Genomic DNA, 22045 nt, shown 5'->3' on the forward strand with positions numbered 1-22045 from the left:
ATGCAAAATCCTATTTGTCCCAGGAAATTCAACTCTCTACCGAGTCAAAACTTCACTAATTAATGGTTTAAGGCCCCCTTTTTTAAATATCTGTGGAATGATTTGGTAATTAAACACAGACTATCCTTCAATCCATCCTTTCTATTAGCGCTCTTTATACATCCACTCAGCGGGACTCATTCATATCATTTCCATGAAAATTTTTGTTAATCTTAAGCCCACACATATAACCAACCCCACTCTTATACTATGGTTATATTGGACTTAACCACAAAACCTTCATATTGCTTTATTTCTATTATAAATCCCATACAATAGAAATATTCACAAAAACATATGTAACCATACCTTTTCCACTTATTCCTCAGCCTTTACATGTTTCTTGAGGCATACCTTATCGCAATCACACTCTCAGGGTTTCACGGGACTCTTAAGACTTCTCCTTTCACATCTGGGATGTTAGAAAAATATATATTATAGAGCAATGGAACACACAAAATATTGCAAAAATATAAACACAGAAAACACATAAAACAAGAGAGACACAGATATACGTGGTTCACCCATTTTGGGCTACATCCACGGAGAAACAGCCAGTCCTTCTTTATTATATTATCCAACAAACTGAAGAGATACAACCTACAATAGATCCGCTGTGACACCCTCTTCGCTCTTTATCTCCTCTCTCTTCCTCACTCAGAATACAGATGTACATAGACGCAATACAATTCCCTCATATATAGTGAGGGGTTCCCTTCTAGGGCAAAAAACCCTAAATTAAACATAACTTCTACTGTTAGATCATTCGCCTAATGAATGGCCTAGATTGACTAGAAATTAATAGACTTTTACAGGCAATTTTACATCTATTTTTAGCTTCGGGGCACTACCCCTGAACCCCCACCGGGGGACCACTGGCCCTGGACCCCCCAGCCGAGGGGGATTATCCACCCCGGACCCCCGCAGGGGGGACAAGCCCCCCCCACACCCCCCCACGTGGAGGGGTGTACAGTCTTCCTGGGGTATACATCCGGCTGAAACCTTTGAATACAAAATATAATCAGGTTCCACACCTAACATGGGATGCGATAACACACCCGGACTTCAATAAACATAAACTACAGTCATTACTTTCTCGAGTCCGCTCTTCGATCGCACTTCACCATGCTCCTTGGTCCGCTTACATCGCATATCGCATGTCGCATTGGTTAAGGGCTGGTACATTACCATGGAATATTTGCGATGCTATCAAACCTCCGATCACATCAGACATCGCAATCACATATCGCAAGACTGATGGCCCAAGGTTAATTCCTCCCATTGGAATATTGCGATGCAAGATTTAACAATGATCCTCCACCGTTGATCCAATCACTCGATCCAATGGTCAGCGATGATATCACATATTGCAATCGCTCAAGGCTGGGGTTTATTCACTTCTATGATATCTTGCAATGCGATATTAATAACTCTGTTCCATGTGACACAGTTCTTCAAACAAGTTCCTAACTAATCCTAATTTGATCTATTTGCCTAATTTAAAAACTAACAATGGTTGAGTCAGCCTTAATTTTAAATGAAGCAAAATAAAATAGAACAAAAACATTTCCCACCTGTCGCCTCTTCACTCGGATGCTCTTGCATCATATTTCCATATTTGCAAAACTTGGTAGTTGTTTCTCACTTTCCTTAGTGATTGTTTAATATTGTTCATAAGTGTGATAATGGTTTTATTTTCTTTTATCTGCATCAGGATTTAAATTTCATGAACCTAGTTTTACAGTATACCTTATTACTTACTACTCTTTAATGTGGTTATAAACATGAATCACACATATCATGTCAAAAGTAGTCTATTGTATATATCAATATGTAGATTTTTAGACTCATACCTGAGCTAATGGCCACTAGTGGCATACCTAGATTTCTTTTTTGCTTAACAATTCCCAAAGGTGCTAGTGCTGCAAACTTTGGCTCTGATACCACTTGTAACATACCTCGATAACCTCACATGAAAATGCAGGGAGTTAGAAACATTTTACAAAATTACCCAGTAGTAATTATCCAAATCAATATTCCACATTCCTCATTAACCATTAAATATAATGTTCATTAGTACGGGAAGTAACTTTAGTAGAGGAATAATAAGTTTCATAACCATTAACAACCACTCTTGTAGTATATTAACGTAAATTGTATGATGTAACCTTGCATCCATTTCATGATTCCTTTACCCACATTAATTAATCACATATTTGACATTATCAACATCATGTTATGCAAGGAATCACATCATTGGACATCTATATACTGTGGAAACCCTATAGGGTGAAAACCAGCAAACGTTTAATTTTATTATTAAATGCTCGTGAGGGTGTTCACCCCTCACTCAATGACTTATAAGGGAGTCCATCCCTTATCCATTGTTATAAAAGATTACAATGAAATATCATTAAAGTACCACATACCTAGCTAAAATCTATTACAATTGTCATGAAACCATTTACCTGCATATCACCAATCTGTACATCCTTGTGGCATGATTTTTTCTTCAGTGGACCACCTTGCAACTCGTACTCATTAGCATGGACCATTTTTTCTTAACTGCCACAATGTTAAACATAATTTGTCTTTTCCTAAAATCACCATCCTTTCCTGTAATTATTGTTGTCAACAATATTTGGTAACATGATTAGATAAAGCATTATTTAATCAGTAATCATTCTTTGAAAGAAATATTTTAACATCTATTCATGTGCATACATGAGATATAAATATAATATCACAACATGCTTCTTTTAACAACATTGTGCATGCATAAACAAATAATTATCAAGCATGTCAAAAGAATTACCCCATTACTATGATCATTCTCGCATCAGCACACATTCATATCCAAAGGCATTTATGTCTAAAGGAAACCATTGTAACCAACCATTTCACTTAAAGGATACTAGAAACTTATCTTTGATTTTCATGCATGTAATTAGATAAAAACTTATTCGAAGACAGCAAGCCGCTTAGCTTCTTCTTTGTGCATGTAACTAAGTAATCTTTCCAATATAGTAGATTTTCCCTTCTAAGGGGAAGCTAACATTATAGACATTATTATCATGCATGCAAAATTAAGTCCGCTTTTGAAAAGCATATTTTCCAAGATAAAGCTATTTACAAAATCTATTGTATGCACAAAGACATGCATTGTTCTAAACGAGAGATAATGTGTTAGTCATTATTTCTTGCATGCAAATATATGTATTTTAGAAAGGAAATCTAGTAAATTTATTCAAAGTAACTTCTTCTTTTACTTTCCATAATACTTATTTATTCTTTTCTGCACACAAATCCATATTTCTCTTTAAAATACCTAACACAATAGTTCTACAAATCCATGTTTCTCTTTAAAATATCTAACACAATAATTATATCTTCATACATGTAATCAACTATTGCTTCTATGCTTTTGCATATGCATTCTTTTCACATAGTTTCTCTGTCATTTATGTACAAAATTATTATGCATTTGTTTCCAATAAAGTATCATAACAAAGTTTGGATGCATTTGTTTTCAAGAAAGTATCATAATCAACCTTTCTTTTGGGCATAAGAACTAAAATAATAAAAATGGTAACATTTTATGCATTAAACCATGCAATTAAATCAAACTATCCAATATGCAACACACAAATCATTTACCTTTTTACTCACCAAAACATGTAACGTTTGCAAACTCTTGCAAAGGAATTAACACAATTAACTTATCTTTCGTGCACAACAAAAACATATTCTTTCCAAAGAAGATTCCTATGATGTATATTATCTCTGTACATTTCACCTATGCATAGGTTATTATATTTTCTCATAACTAAGTATTATTTTTCAAAAGAACTCTCTTATCCATGAGAATATTTCACAAATTACCCTCTTTAATCTATATTCATTTCTAGGAAAATGACTACGAAATCCATTTTTAAGAAAAGAGCATGCATCCTATCTTTTCTTACATAAAAGGCATATGCAATGTTATATAAAGACAAGAAAGGTTACTTATCTTTTAATGTTGAAAATATATATAATAACAATCTTTTTCTATATATAGTAATAACAATCTTTATCTACATGCAATAATATATTTTCTTTACCAAGAAAAATATATAATCACAATCTTTATCTACATGTAGTAATATATTTTCTTTACCAATAAAAATATATAATCACAATCCTGATTTACATGTAGTAATATATTTTCTTTACTAAGAAAAATAGTGTGAGTTCTCCTCATACACAAAAGTACAGAGCTTCTCCTAGCCTCTGTATATCTATATTCACATATCAGATCATGGTGCATGTATAATCGTGAAATATAAAGAAACATGAAATTAAAGGTAAAAATGTACTATAAGGTGTACCTAGTTAATAATAGTTAAGCAAGACAACCAAATAACCATCTTACCGAGCTTTACCAAAAACCTCTCCGTGGGACATAAAGTTGTGTTTCTACCTCTGCAAGTCAACCTTGCAACTAAGATCCCATCTTCGGTCACAGCCATTTATTCATCCATGCAAGATCTTTATCTTGATCTGTCAAAACAGGAATGATAACCACTATGGCCTCACACTAGGCTCTCTTAAGAATGAGAATAAGGAGGTATGTGTGAACGATGTCTTCTGGATCTCTTCTAGAACCGATGCTTGAGTACGGAGAGCACCAAGGAGAAATAATATGTCTGTCATGATAAGGTGAAGTTGACTGCATTGATAAAGTCTATTAAAATCATGGATGGCTCATTAAGTTGAGACTAAAAAACTGTTAAGATAGTTGAGGCAACAAATTTATTGGGCAAGATGATAACTATAATCTCATTTTTAGTTATTTTTCCAAACCATTCGCGACCAATCCCACCATATTAACCATCGAAAACTAAAGGAAAATATGACAAACTAAATTAGTAATAAATTAATCAAAATGGTTCTTGATTTTTAAACTTAGTAAATATATGAGTTTTAAATAAGATTTTACAATAGGCATGTTACAGAGGACAAGAACCTGAGGAAATCTTGAGGAGAAGGGACTGGAAAAATAAAACCTCTAACATGACACTATAGAGGGAGGCAAGACATTGCCAAATGAATATATTTTGATCTCGTTGACTAGTGGAACTCTATCAGAAGCTTGAAGGCTTATTTTAAAATTCCTACAGTAAATCTAGGTGTGATAAGAGAAGAACGAGAGAAGTTTTGTGTTGGACCTATTGAGGTCTTTGTTTTGAAATTGTTACATGAAGCTAGCTCAAGGGTGTTTTAGTAGAATGTATTGATTCTCACGGGTTGGAGGGAGCATTCTATGCCCTGTAATTTTGTGGCAGACTCAATTTATTTGAGAAATAAATAAGTGGTACTACTATTCTGAGTAACTTTTTTTCTCTTTGTTTATATTGTGTGGTTATTAAGTAGTAATTTATTGAGAAATTATATTTTGCAGATTTATGTACCATATAAGTCTATGTAGTGATTAGGAAATTTATGTTCTGGTATATCTACATAAATACAAAATTGTTTGTATACGTTAGTTCCAAGCTAGAGCCAACCCTTATTAGCTAGCCTGGAACATTCCCGAACTATATTTATTTAATTGAAGAGGGGAGATAGGTATCATAAACTAGGTACCATCAAACCCAAGACTTAAAGAAAGGGAATAAATAAAGTGAATAATATTGTTAACTACAAGTTAATGCAACCGAAAAATTTCTCTGTTGAGAAAATAATTCCATGAATATTCTTAATAAAAATATTAGTCTTATAATGAAAAGAAAACCAAAATCACATGAACATATTCATTGGACAACTCACAAGGATATATCTATCTATCTATCCATCTATCTATATCTATCTATATATATATATATATATATATATATATATATATATATATATATATATATATATATATATATATATATATATATATATGGTAAAACTAATAAAATAAATAAGAAACTAAACTTTTGACCAGATTTTTTGTATAAATATGTGGCCATATATGATCTAGCTTGATATTGGCGGCCACCCGCCTATTCCACATGGTCCCCAACATTATCACTTTTAGTCCTTTGGTTTCCTTAATTGTAGCACAGTTTACTATTTTTGTTTTTCGAGTTGTGAACTTCTGGGACCGTTTTGAGGCCCTAAATGACAATTTTTTGGGAAAATTGTGCCGACTCATGTTCGCATTTGAAAGTTGTAGTCCTCGGATATATCTTTCTAATGAGGTATTTTTTTCTTTCTTTTCAATTTAAATGATTAATTAGAAAAAATCTCAATATTTTGGACATGTAGTATTGATAAATCATTGTATTGGTCCATAGTATTGCAACAAAACTCTTTTTTATGACAAAGGGCAGGGAAATTTGAATCTTGTTCGAAAGTTTTATGAATATATATATATTTAATTTATATATTAATTATTTTTATTATTTACTATTAATGATAATAATTTAAAATAATACTAAAATTTTATTAGTATTTATGTTTTTTTTTTAATTTTAACACTATGTCCTATAATAAATGTTTTGATATTAATTGTAGATTAATGTTTATATATGCTCACCTATTTTATATCTCTAATTTATTTTCATTCTTTTTAGGTTTTGTTAATTTATTAATAAAAATATTTAAAATTAGGTTCACTTTGGTCAAATTGATTAGATTTGTATTTTTAAATTTTCAACCATCAACCTTTTTACCATAAAAAAAATTAAATGTTTTACGAAACGCCTTATCACCAATTACTCCCCATATATTAATCCTATAACACTCATTTTATTGATTAAAGGAATAACTAGAAACATATTTTAGTTTTGGTAAATGCGTTTTCACAAACACCTTATCACCAATTGCTCCCCATTTATTAATTCTATAACATGTTGAGATTTCCTTTAATGAAATTTGGAGAAAATCTCGTGAATGTGACAAAAATAGGATTTGTTGCTAAATTAACTCCATTTAATCCTGATGAGGAGTTATTGCATCCTATATTTGTTGTGAGTGAATTTATGATTCAGTTTCTACTCCCAGCTATAAATTGTAAGCCCATAGAGGATATGAGTGATGAGAAGGTGGCTCAAATATGTTGTTGTAATCTCCTGTTGAGTAATAAGATTGCCAATGCCTCTGTTTGGTGGACGTAGCCTAGATTGGCTGGGTGAACCACATTAAATTTGTTGTCTCATGTTTTTCTACTGTGTGTGATTTATTTAGTTTTTGTTGTGCATACTCTAACAATTGGTATTGGAGCAGGTTGAAATGGAGTTTTAGAGAGCCTGTCTGAATAAAATTTCTTGGATCATGGCTTTGAAATTCAGCGGAACGCAGCAGGAGTGCAAAGCTTGTGACTATACAGTTTTGTAGATCAACTGTCCGCAGACAGAGTTTCTTACCACAACGCCTGTAAGGGAACATGTGAAATTGAAGAACTGCGTGGTTGTTTGTCTGAAGAACTGTGTGAAATTGAGCATGGCCATAGATTGGTAACCAGGATCAAGTGGCATGGAAAGCTATGCATGGATCCATATAGAATTGAACTGCATGGCCGTGTAAGAGGTGGTCGATTGCCCAAGGAACAATAAAGTAGCAGTCGTGATACCAAGGCAGTCTCAGCATATGCGGTAGTAGAGACAGGTGCATATGCAGATGCACTAGCATCGATTAATCTGCGTGGCCATGTGTGTTGATCCACTGTGCTGTGAGCTAGTGCGAATCTCTGCATGAAGTGGAGCTATTAAGTGCAAATTGAAGTGGCGCTGTTAAGTGAAAATCTCTATAAATTTATTTGTAGAGCTGGTGCAAATTTGTTTGGCAAGGAACACTGGGTGGCTTGTGCGTGATCTGTGTGGGAGACTTAGGCTGATGTTTTCTACAGTGGATCAAATCGTCTGGGCAAAGCAAAGGTTCCTTTCTGCGATGGCCTGTGGTTCTATGATTCCAAGTGGGATGAGCACGTTTGTTGGAGGTGGAACTGCGTGGCTCTTGATTGCCCATGCAAACCTGTGAGAAGAAGGGAGATGTGTTCTTGAAGGCAGCATGGTCTCAACCTGCGTGGATTCAATATTAAAACGTTGTTCCACCATATCATCTGCAAAGCTCGAATGGATGCAAGGTAGTGTTTTTTTCATCTCGTTGCTAGCAGTATTGAAATGCCATTTGATTCATTTGCTAGTTGCTGGTATTTGCAATTTATAGTTTGTGGAATTTTATCAAATTTTTAATTTGATTAAAAAGGCAAATTAAAATGTCAAAAACACAAAGTGCTCGATTTGAGATCGAGAAGTTTAATGGGAAAAAGAACTTTGAGATCTGGAAAGTTAAGATGTATGATCTACTCATGCAACAAGGCATGGCGAAGGCGTTGTTGGGAAAAGCCTAATGGCCATACACCATGACAGATGACGAATGGAGTGACATGGATGAAAGAGAACTAAGTGGCATTTGATTGTGTTTGGCAGCATTGTGTCAGAGAAAACTGCTACTGGTTTATGGACAAAGCTTGAAAAGCTGTACATGACAAAATCCTTAACCAATAGGATTCTTCTGAAGCGACAATTGTACAGTTTGCGCATGAAGGAAGGTACATCTATTACTGATCATTTGAATACCTTTAATACTCTCTTATTGCAGTTAGAAAGTATAGAAGTAAAATTTGAATCAGAAGATAAAGCTATAACTTTATTATGCTCGTTGCCCAAGTCATGGGATCATTTTGTTACTTCTATAAGTCTTAGTTCATCAGAAACCCTTAAGTTTGATGATGTTGTTGGAGCTTTATTATCTGAATAAACAAGGAAAAGGTCAAATTCAGAAACCTCTACATTAGAAGCAATGGTGGTCAAAGTTCGTTTTAAAGAAAGACACTTCAGTAAGCACGACAACTCGCGGTCAAAATTGAAAGGGAGGAGGAGTAAGGTAACGTGCTCGTTTTGTGGCAAATCAGGACATTTGAAGGAGGACTATTGGAAGAGATAGCAAACATCCAAAGCAGACTCTTCGACAGAGAAGAAAGAAACAAACACGACAGATACAGGTTCGGCATCTGTTTCAGGTATGAGTGATGAACTGTTATTAGTTAGTTTGTTTAATCATGATCAACATTGGTTGTTAGATTTTGGTGCATCAAATCACATGTGCATTCATAGAGAATGGTTTAAAACTTATAAATCAATCAATTATGCAGTAGTTTACATGGGAAATGATGTCACATGTAATATTGTGGGAATTGGAAGCATCCAGATTAAAATGTTTGATGGGACAAATAAAATATTAACTGATGTAAGACACATTCCTGAACTCAAAAAAAATCTCATTTCACTAGGAATACTAGACACAAATGGATATAAAACCTTTATTCAAGGTTGGAGTAATGAAATTTTATAAAGGAATCCTACTAGTAATGAAAGAAAAGAAGGTTGGAAATCTTTTTCAGTTAGAAGGAAGAACAGAGTTAGATCATGCTTTAATTGTATCTGAAAACGATAGTGATTCTATTCGACTATGGCATCAATGGTCGGGCCATATGAGTGAAAGAGGATTAAATTTTTTATTTGATCGTAAGTTACCTCCTAGTTTAAAGTGTTTTAAGTTAGATTTCTACAAACATTGTATATATGGGAAACAAAGCAAGCAGAAATTTAAAACTAGAAAACATACTAGTAAGGGAATCCTTGATTATATCCATTCTGATGTTTGGGGTCCTTCTCCTACAACCTCATATGGAGGATCATCATATTTTGTATCTTTTATAGATGATTTCTCTAGGAAAGTATGGGTCTACATGTTGAAAAGAAAGTTTGATGTATTCATAGTTTTCAAGCAGTTTAGAGCATTAGTAGAAAATATCACTGGAAGAACCATTAAATGTTTAAGAACTAACAATGGTGGTGAGTTTACTTCAAAGGAATTTGATAATTATTGCAAGGAAGTTGGGATCGAAAGACATAGAACTACTGCTTATACTCCTCAGGAAAACGGAGTTGCTGAACACATAAACAGGACTCTCTTAGAAAGAGGAAGAAGTATGCTAAGTAACGCCAATTTGCAGAAGGAATTATGGACAGAAGCAGTATCTATGGCTTGTTATTTGATAAATCGATCACCATCAACTACAATAGGATGCAAAATTCATCAAGAGGTATGGAAAGGTCATCCTTGTGATTATTCTAAACTGAAAGTTTTTGGTTGTGATGCATATGCTTTAATTCCGAAACATCAACATTCTAAATTAGATCCTAAATCAAAAAGATATATCTTTGTTGGATATGGTGTTTGGATTAAGGGATACAGGTTGTGGGATCCTACTACTCACAAGATCATCATTAACAGAGATGTTAAATTCAATGAATCTTCACTCAATAATCCAGATGTAGATGATAAATTGAAACAGGATAATGTACCTAAGTTTCAACATATTCAGTTTGAAACCAGTTCAAATACTGATGATAATCCAGATGAACAAGTTTCAGATGCGGATCATGAACAAGTTTCAAATGTAGATCATGAACATGTTTCGGATGTAGATCATGAAGAAGTTCCTATAGATAATAATCAACAAATTGTGGAAGTACCAGAAACATCTTTAAGGAGGTCCACAAGAAACAAACGTCCTCCTAAAAGTATGATGATTATGTTACTTCAGTTGCTTTATCCGCTAATGATGATGAACCTTTGTGTTATTAGGAAGCTATAGAAGGTTCTAAAATTGATAAGTGGAAAGAGGCTATGAAGGACGAGATGATGGCATTAGACAAGAATGCCACATGGGATCTGGTAGAACTTCCTAAAGATAGAAAAACGGTGGGATGTAAATGGGTTTAGAAATTGAAAAGGGGTGTTGATGATACAGAGGATAGGTACAAAGAAAGGCTGGTTGCAAAAGGTTTTTCTCAGAAAGTAGGAATTCACTTTCATGAGATATTTTCACCAGTTGTAAAAATTGATTCAATTCGAATTGTGTTAGCATTAGTTTCTTTACTTGACTTAGAATTACACCAACTAGATGTTAAAACTACATTTTTACATGGAGATTTAGATGTGGAAATTTACATGGAACAACCTAAAGGGTTTGTTCAAAATCACAACAAGAAATTTGTCTGCAAGCTCAAGAAATCATTGTATGGACTGAAGCAGTCACCTCGAAAATGGTACAAGAAATTTGATTCTTTCATGATGAGTCAAAATTATATAAGGAGTGAACATAATCATTGTGTTTACTTTAAGAAATTGAATAATGTCATGTTAATTATCTTAGTGTTATATGATGACAATATGCTTTTAGCAAGCAAAAGCATAAGTGATATCAACAGGTTAAAGGCTCAGATGGCTACGACATTTGATATGAAAGATCTAGGAGCAGCAAGACAGATTTTGGGCATGGAGATTTTCAAAGACAGGAGAAATGGCAAGCTGTGGTTATCACAACAGAATTATATTGAGAAAATACTCTTAAGGTTTGGTATGAACAATGTGAAGCCAGTTTCAGTCCCTTTAGCTTCTCATTTTAAGCTTTCTTCAAGTTTATGTCCTAATTCAAATGAAGAAAAGGAATATATGTCTCGAACTCCAAATGCCAATGTAGTAGGTTGTTTGATATATGCGATGGTTTGTACACAACCAGATATTTCACATGCAGTTGGGGTTGTCAGGAGGTATATGGCAAAATCCAGGAAAAGAACACTGGTCAGCAGTGAAATGGGTGCTTCGGTATTTGAGAGGCACAAGTGATTATTGTATCACTTATAACAGAAGTAGTGAATTTGTTTGCGAATATGTTCATTCCGATTTTGCAGGTGATTTGGATAAGAGAAGGTCAACTTCAGGATATGTCTTTACTCTTGCAGGTGGAGTTATAAGATGGATGTCAAAGCTACAAAACATTGTTGCTTTATCCACTACAGAAGCAAAATACATAGCTGCTTCACATGCTTGCAAAGAAGCGGTTTGGTTGAAAGGTTTGTTTGTGTTGGAAATAATACTGAGAGGGGGGGTGAATTAGTATTATCAAGTCAATTATTTTCTTTTTCAAACCCAGATCATGTACGCTACTTCAGTTAGTGAAAACCACATATATACGCAACTACAGATAAGTAAACCCACGTATACCATGCAAACTTATAACTTAATTTATCTTACAGATGTTGATCATTAATCTGTGTATCAAAATCAAATAAATAGTAACCAGAAATAGTGAAACAGAGTAGAAGACAATCACACACAAGAACACAATATATAAGGTGGAAACCCAATGTGGGTGAAAACCACCTGCTGCAATTCGTCTCTATCTTCTTTTAATTAGAAACTTCTTTTTACAATGTTTCTGTACTGGTGCAGTCTTTTACCAGTACGCAGGCTGCTACCTACAGAGAGCTACAACCCTCTCTCATTCTCCAGCTTCTCCTGGAAGGGAGCTACAACCCCCTTAGCTCTTGTACTAGCTGGGATACTAGTACGCAGGCTACTACCTACAGAAGGCTACAACCTTCTCTTTACTTCCAGGGACCACGTTTCATAAATTTTCAGACTGGATCCATGAACATCAATCAATCACCAAGAATTTCTGCATCAAACAATCTCCTTTTAACAAATTAGAACTGAATCAAGTAGACACTTCTCTGATAGCTGTACCCAGAACACAGTAACAGTAACCACACATCAAATTCTGAACCCAGAAAACTACAACAATAAACAGAAACGGCTAGAACACAACTCAAGAGATGTACGCTACTTCAATAACCAGAAACCTGCATGCATACGCTTCTGTGTTTGGACCAACCTGCATATATGGTGTTTTTACTCACAGAACTAGCGTGTATACACGCCTTCGCTTCACTGAACCTGCGTACAGATCTATAAAGGATAATTCACTCTTTCAAATATTCAGACATTAATTAACCCAGATTACCAGATTTATAGATCAAGCATGTGTCACATATAACAGATCAAAATCATACAAAGATACTATTATTCAAGCCTTAAGATTAGGACCCATCAATAGAACTTGTCCTTCTCTTTGCGTTCAGGTTCCTCCTTCATTTAGATCCAGATCTGCACCATAACCCAATCACCAATATTCCAGATCTAGCACTTTATCAGATATTCAATAATTCAGATGATATTTGTCAAATGATCTCCTTCCTCTTTTATAGTCTTAGGCCTTTCACAATACCATGGTCCAAAACCATAACAAAACAATACCATGGACCCAATACTTGGGATCAACACTTCTGACGAGATACCATGGCCCAAAACCATAGGTTCAAATACCAAGGACTAAATACCACATACCAAACATAAGTTCTCCCACATGTACACACCTTTCCTTGCGTGAAAGTGCGTGTATACGCATACGCAACTTTGGAACATCTAACCCATGTGTATACACGGATTCATGAAGGTGAACCTACGTATATATCTTTTCCTTCATTCTGAGTGCCTGAACTGTGATATGTCACCAGAGTGAGTTTCCATCAAGGAAAACACCTGTGCCATAGCGCCAAATCTGCGTCATAATGCCAACAATCTCCCCCTTTGGACTTGATGGCAACCCCAAGATCCTCAAAGTCATTCTCCCCCTTTGTCATCGAGGGCAAAGGGTTATGCTCCCCTTGAGTACATGCTGAAATCTCTACTCTGCTGTGCTGAACATGCTCCCCCTGACTGTAGGCAAGATCTGCAAAAAGATGTTCTTCAAGAAGAACCATGACTCATACATCATAAATGACCTTCCTATCACCAAAAGACTCTATTCATACATCCATCACCCAACCAAGTGGGGATACATCAGAAATTTACATATGACAACCAAGTACATTACATCATTCATCCCAGGCATAGTGGGGAAACCAAAATAGGCTGTTACATGACCTTGACACCATAAAAGATATACATGACATACAGGTGAAATATCTAGAGCAAGACTTATGAAAGTCACCAATAACTGATATCAACAACATCTGTCAATCACTATTCAGATCAGAAACCATGTTTTCCTTTTGTTCTCCCTCTGCATTTGTTCCACCTGAAACCAACAACAGATGTGTACTAGAACCAAAAGCTTCTAAGATAATGCCAACAATGCATTATTAGAAGATTATCTGCTCCCCCTGAAGCTATGCCAGATGGTCTCTGTCAGACCCATATCAAACTCTTTTCAACCAGAGTTTGTCCCCACTGATTTCTTTCAGACTACCATATATGCAACTGTCTCTGCATAAACCAGCGTATGTACGCGGATTGTCCTCAGGCAACTCGCGTACACCCATTTTTCTCAGAAACAGACAAGTTTCAACAGCAAGATGATGCATCAACTACTCCCAGCTTTTGTCTAAGGTATTCAAAATTTTCCCTGGGCAGTGGTTTGGTGAGAATATCAGCAACTTGTTCCTTAGAGGGAACATACTCGAATTTGACCTTTTGTTCCAACACCTGTTCCCAGATAAAATGATACTTGATCGGTATGTGCTTAGTCTTTGAATGCATGACAGGATTCTTTGAGATACTGATAGCACTTGTATTATCACATAAGATGGGGATAGGTGGAGTACAAGTGATTTGAAAATCCTGCAAAGTTTGCATCATCCAAAGGAGTTGAGTGCAACAAGATTCATCAGCCACATATTTTTCTTCAGTTGTAGATAATGCAATTGAGATTTGTTTCTTGTTGAACCAAGATACTAATCTAGAACCCATAAAGAATGCACCACCACTAGTGCTTTTTCTGTCATCCACGCTTCCAGCCCAATCTGCATCCGTATAAGCATGAAGAGTGAGATCTATATCTCTGGGATACCATAGGCCATAGTTTTGAGTTCCTTGAAGATACTTGAAAATTCTTTTTATTGCCTGAAGATGAGTTTCCTTAGGATTTTCCTGAAATCTTGCAACCATTCCAACTGCATGCATAATGTCTGGTCAGGTACCTGTTAAATAGAGCAGACTTCCAATCATGGATCTATAAGTTGGTTGATGCACTGCTGCTGATTCATCATTTGCACTGAGGCTGCATCCTGTAACCATAGGGGTACATACTGGTTTCCAATCTTCCATGCCATACTTCTTCAAAATCTGCTTGAGGTACTTGGTTTGAGATAAAAATATACCGCCTTCATTTTGTTGGATTTATAATCCAAGAAAATATGTCATTTCTCCAAGCAAGGACATTTCGAATTCTTTCTTGTTGATGAAGATATTTGGCCAGACGATAATACCAAGCCTTTGGAGCTTGTTTAAGACCATAGAGAGCCTTCTTAAGTCTGCATACAAGTTTTGGATCATTTCTAAGGATGAACCCATCTGGTTGCTCAATATACACTTCTTCTTCTAAGTCTCCATTCAGAAAATCTGATTTCACATCCATTTGAAATACTTTAAACTTCTGAAAGCTTGAGAGAGCAAGGAACATTCGGATAGCCTTAAGTCTAGCAACGGGAGAAAAAGTTTCTTCAAAGTCTATCCCTTCTTGTTGAGCATACCCTTTACAAACAAGTATGGCCTTGTTTCTAATAACTTCCCCATTTTCATTCAACTTGTTTTTAAAGATCCATTTTGTCCCTATGACATTCTTATCTTTTGGTCTAGGAACCAACTCCCAAGTGTTATTCTTTTCGATCTGCTCAAGTTCTTCATCCATTGCCTTGACCCAACATTCATCTTTGCATGCCTCTTTTACATTTTGTGGTTCAGTGGAGGAGAGCAATGCCAAATAGCTTGAGGCTTCTGCAATTGTTCTTCTTGTTTGTATACCTGCCTCTTTCTGCCCCAGAATTTGAGTTTCTGGATGATTCTTTTGGACATATTTGGATGGAGTCTTCTCTTCTATCCTTATCTATTCCTCTGGTGCCTCTTGAGCTTCTTCTTCATCATAAGTCTGATTTGATGTTGAAGGGTAGTCCTCATCATCTTCGAAATCTTAAGAATTTACTTGCCTAGGAATGTTTCCTTCTTCATCAATCACTACATCAATGTTGTCAACAATTATTCCAAGTCTTTTATTGTAACACTTATATGCTTTGCTGTGGGGAGAATAACCAAGGAGAATGCCTTCATCTACTCTAGGTTCAAACTTGCCAAGATTTTCATCATTATTTTTAATATAGCATTTGCTTCCAAAAGTTTTGAAATGCTTTACTGTAGGAGTCTCACCATACCAGAGCTCATGAGGAGTTTGAGTGCTGTTCACCCGGACATTTGTCTTATTGAGAATAATAACTGCAGCAAATGCGGCTTCACCCCAGAAGGTTGCGAGAGTTCCAGACTCATCAAGCATAGAACGAGCCATTTGTTGAACGATTCTGTTCATCCTTCCCACTACTCCATTTTGCTAAGGAGTCCTAGCTGTAGAGAATTCCCTTCTTATTCCATGTTCTTCACAAAAATCGAAAAATTCATTCGAGGTAAATTCTCCTCCTCGATCAGACCCGAGGCATTTGATTCTGTGATCTGATTCGTTCTCCACCAAGGCTTTGAATGATTTGAACTTTTCAAAGGCTTCATCTTTGTGCTTCATAAGTCCTATCCAACACATCCTGGAAAAGTCATCAATGAATAATATAAAGTATTCTTCTCCTCGAGGTGACCTTTTCCTAGATGGACCACATACATCAGTATGGACAAGTTCAAGCAGCCTGTTGGCTGATCCTTCCTTCTCAGGGAAGTTAGTTCTGGTTTGCTTACCAAACTGACATGATTTATATATTGTATTGTCTGGAATTCTGATGTCTAGAAGACCACAAACTGCCTGGTATTTGCATGCTTTCCTTATCTATGAGAAGCTAAGATGCCCCAATCTTCTGTGCCATAGCCAGTATTCATCATTCTTGCTTAGATAGCATTGATGTTGTCCTTCTTTGAATATGTATACATTTTTGGAGTTCTTATGCCTTTGACCACTGTTTTTCCTGTATCAAGATCACGAACACTACATCCATTTGATCGAAATATTACCTCAGTTCCTCGATCGCACATTTGACTAACACTCAATAGATTATCCTTTAAGCCATCAACATACATAACATTTCTAGCTTTGACCTTTTCTTTCAACTGAACCGAACCTTTAACTTTTATGAATGCAGGGGTGTCATTTCCAAATGTTACCTTCTTCTCCTTCTCTAAGGCACAATATGACTGAAGTTTTTCTTTATCACCCGTCATATGTTTTGAACATCCACTATCGATGTACCATTGATTTTCCTTCCCTTCTGCATATAAGGCTATACCACATCTTTCTGGTTGCGGTTCTTTCATTCTCCATGTTTTGGCACTTGAGGCTTGCTCCTTCCGAGTTGTCTGCTGAAACCTGCTCCTGCATTCAGAATCTTCATGACCGAAATTGTTACAAATAGAACATTCTATTTCATTTTCAAGAGTAGAAAAGTTATTGTAGGTCCTTTTCATGATCCCAGTCATACTCATCTGTTTTTGAGCTTCTTTAGTCATGATAGTTTTGTAGGAAACACACTGAGTTGCTTTGTGTCCAAATTTATGACAAGAGAAACATTGGCCATTGAAGAAATTCTTGCGATTATCAAATCTACTAGCCAAATGATTGTAGTTTCTATTGATATCCATTCTTGAGGCAAATTGAGAAGGTTTTACCCGTGGCTGGTTGTAGCTTCTGCTCATCCTTAAAATAGATTGCCCTTGATTTACCTGGTAGTCTTTGTTCATTCTTGAGGTAAATTGTCCCTGATTTACCTGGTGAGCAGCATTGTGCCTTTGCTGTTGATTGTCAACCTTTTCACTTCTCCTTGCTGCATCAAGATAACTTTTGGAGGTGGATGGCTTCTGCGCTTGAGATGATTCTTCATTATATCCTAGACCTGTCTTGATTAGTGGAGAATGCTGCACTTTGATAATCTCATCTAAAGTGTCAGATCCTTTAACAAATCTAAGATTAAGAACTTTTGTTTTCTCAATCACTTTTCTAAGTCCCACAATTTCACATTCTAACTTTTCATGATGTTTTTCCTTTTCAGCAAGTTGGAATTATAGAGTATCTATGATCGCATTCTTCTCTTCTAAACAAATTTTGAGTCTAGAAATCTCTTCATAAAGACCTTCTTCATCTATAGCATCCACAAAATCATCATCTTCAAAAGCCATTAAAAGTTTATAATTATAACCTTGTTCATCTTCATCACTATTTGAAAGTCCATCACTATCTTCATGAGTGTAATAGCTTTTCTTATTTACATTCTGTTTCTTGTTCCATCTAACAGGTTCCTTACCTTTGTCAAGCTTATCTTTATGAGGACACTTGGCAGCATAGTGACCAACTCTTCCACAAGCAAAGCATTTGAAAGCTAACTTACCTTTGAATCTTCCAGCACCCCGGTGAAGGTTCTTGACAAAATTTGATTCTTCCTCTTCTTCTAACATGTGTCCTGACTCATAGTAATCTCCTTTGCCTGAAGCCTTGAATGCAGCTTCTCTCCTGTTTGATGGTCCTCCTTTCCTCATTTCTTAAGTAGTTAGAATTCCGTGCAGCTGTGACATGGTAAGGTTCTGTAGATTCTGTTTTTCTTCTATTGCAAAAACTTTCGATTCAAACTTAGAGGACAAAGATCTTAGAACCCTTTCAACCACAACAACCTCTTTTATTTCTTCACCCAAGTTTTTCATACAATTAACAATCTCATCTATACATAGGAAATAGTTATCCACACTTTCATCGTTGTGCATTCTCAAGTTTTCATACTGAATTCCGAGGGTTTGAAGTTTTTCACGTTTTACCTGTTCATCTCCTTCATAGCTCATAACGATCTTGTCCCATATTTCTTTTGCGGTTTTATGCTGCATAACCTTGATGAATTCTTATTGAGATAGACATCCTAATAGAGTATTGACAGCCTTTGCATTTGTTTCATATCGCATCTTGCTAGCTGGATATGTAGGAGTTTCTGATGGAAAAGTGTACCCTTTATCTATGATATCCCAGACTTTTGTACAAAGAGATTGAAGATAGGTTGTGACTCTTACCTTCCAATAGACGAAGTTGGTCCCATCAAAAATTGGTGGCCTAATCAATGCTTCTATCTCATAGTTTCTCATGATGATAGATCTTCCTTCAAGCAATCAAGCTTCTTCTGAAGGACCTGCTCTGATACCAATTGTTGGAAATAATACTGAGAGGGGGGGTGAATCAGTATTATCAAGTCAATTATTTTCTTTTTCAAACCCAGATCATATATGCTACTTCAGTTAGTGAAAACTGTGTATATACGCAACTACAGATAAGGAAACCCGCGTATACCATGCAAAATTATAACTTAATTTATCTTACAGATGTTGATCATTAATCTGTGTATCAAAATCAAATAAATAGTAACCAAAAATAGTGAAACAGAGCATAAGAAAATCACAAACAAGAACACAAGATATAAGGTGGAAACCCAATGTGAGTGAAAACCACTTGTTGCAATTCGTCTCTATCTTCTTTTAATTAGAAACTTCTTTTTACAATGTTTCCGTACTGGTGCAATCTTTTACCAGTATGCAGGCTGCTACCTACAAAGAGCTACAATCCTCTCTCGTTCTCCAGCTTCTCCTGGAAGGGAGCTACAACCCCCACAGCTCTTGTACTAGTTGGGATACTAGTACGCAGGCTACTACCTGCAAAAGGCTACAACCTTCTCTTTACTTCTAGGGACCACGTTTCATAAATTTTCAGACTGGATCCATGAACATCAATCAATCATCAAGAATTTCTGTATCAAATAATATGCTTTTCACCAATTAGAACTGAATCAAGTAGACACTTCTCTGACAGTTGTACCTAGAACACAGTAACAGTAACCACACACCAAATTCTGAACCCAGAGCACTGCAGCAATAAACAGAAGTAGTTAGAACACAACTCAAGAGATGTACGCTACTTCAATAACCAGAAACCTGCGTGCATACGGTTCTATGTTTGGACCAACCTGCATATACGCTGTTTTTACTCACAGAACCAGCGTGTATACGTGCCTTCGCTTCACTGAACCTGCGTACAGATCTATAAAGGATAATTCACTCTTTCAAATATTTAGACATTAATTAACCCAGATTACCATATTTATAGATCAAGCATGCGTCACTTATAACGGATCAAAATCATACAAAGATACTATTATTCAAGCCTTAAGATTATGACCCATCAATAGAACTTATCCTTCTCTTTGCACTCAGGTTCCTCCTTCATTCGGATCTAGATCTGCACCATAACCCAATCACCAATATTCCAGATCTATCACTTTATCAGATATTCAATAATTCAGATGATATTTTTCAAATGATCTCCTTCCTCTTTTATAGTCTTAGGCCTTTCACAATACCATGGTCCAAAACCATAACAAAATAATACCATGGACCCAATACTTGGGATCAACACTTTTGACGAGATACCATGGCCCAAAACCATAGGTTCAAATACCAAGGACTAAATACCATGGACCAAACATAAGTTCTCCCACATGTATGTGCTTTTCCTTTCGTGAAAGTGTGTGTATATGCATACGCGACTTTGGAACGTCTAACCCGCATGTATATGCGGTGTCGTGAAGGTGAACCTATGTATATATCTTTTCCTTCATTATGAGTGCCTGAACTATGATCTGTCACTAGAGTGAGTTGCCATCAAGGACAACAGCTGTGCCATAGCACCAAACCTGCGTCATAATGCCAACAGTTTGGTGAGTTTGGTAGGTTACAGGACAACATCAAGTTATTTTGTGATAGTCAAAGTGTAATTCACTTGGCTAAATATCCAGCCTATTATAGTAAATCAAAGCACATACCTATCAAGTACCATTTTGTAAGACAGGTTATCACTGAAAGGGGAGTCTCTCTTGAAAAAGTGCATACAAAGGAAAACTATGCAGACATGTTCAGAAACCAGTTTTGTTAGAGAAACTACGATGGTGTCTAGCTTCTCTTGGCTTGCAGAAAAGATAAAAATAATAATGGAACAAGGTATCAGGCTAATTGTTGTCAAGGTGGAGATTGTTGAGATTTCTTTTAATGAAATTTGGAGAGAATCTCGTGAATGTGACAACAATAGAATTTGTTGCTAAATTAACTCCATTTAATCCTGATGAGGAGTTATTGCATCCTATATTTGTTGTGAGTGAATTTATGATTCAGTTTCTACTCCCAGCTATAAAATGTAAGCCTGTAGAGGATATGAGTGATGAGAAGGTGGCTCAAATCTGTTGTTGTAATCTCTTGTTGAGTAATAAGATTGCCGATGCCTCTGTTTGTTGGACGTAGCCCAGATTGTTTGGGTGAACCACATTAAATTTGATGTCTCATGTTTTTCTGTTGTGTGTGATTTATTTAGTTTCTGCTGTGCATACTCTAACATAACACTCATTTTATTTTATTGGTTGAGACAATAACATGGTGAATGCATTTTCCATATACCATTTGGTTAACGATAGGATGAGCTGTGCTAAAATTGGTGTATGACATAAGGGGCTAATATATGATTTTGTGATATAATTTGTGATGGTTCCCTTAGAGTTTGTCGAGAGTTACCTTAGTGATAAAATTGGTAAAGACTCTACATCAAGGTTATAAAGTAAAAGAGTTCGCAACAATATTATATATTTAACGCTCTGTTTGAATGATGGATGGTTTTAGTTAATAATATAATTGGTCATTTTTGTCTGACGAATACACATATTGATTTATATTTTAGTAATCAATTAATATGAACAATTGGAAAAAAAAATATTTACTTATTTTTCATTTACACTAGCTTTAGTAATCAAATTGATTAAGACTCTAGATCAGAGTCAAGGCTATAAAGTACAATAGTTTGCAGTGTTATTATATTTTTAAAGCTTGGTTTTAATTATAAAACGTTTTAATTGTTAAGTATATTGTTATGATATCTAAATCTAGGCTGTTTTAAGTTTCGTTTTACGGTATTGTTTATTTATTATTATTATTTTGTTAATTAATTTTAGTTGATAATATAGTTATATTTATTAATAATATCATATTATTATTATATTATTTT

Source organism: Pinus tabuliformis, chromosome 2_2 (genome assembly GCF_031772625.1).
Source record: "Pinus tabuliformis cultivar Carrire ecotype Pingquan chromosome 2_2, CPIR1, whole genome shotgun sequence".
Taxonomy (NCBI): Eukaryota; Viridiplantae; Streptophyta; class Pinopsida; order Pinales; family Pinaceae; genus Pinus; species Pinus tabuliformis.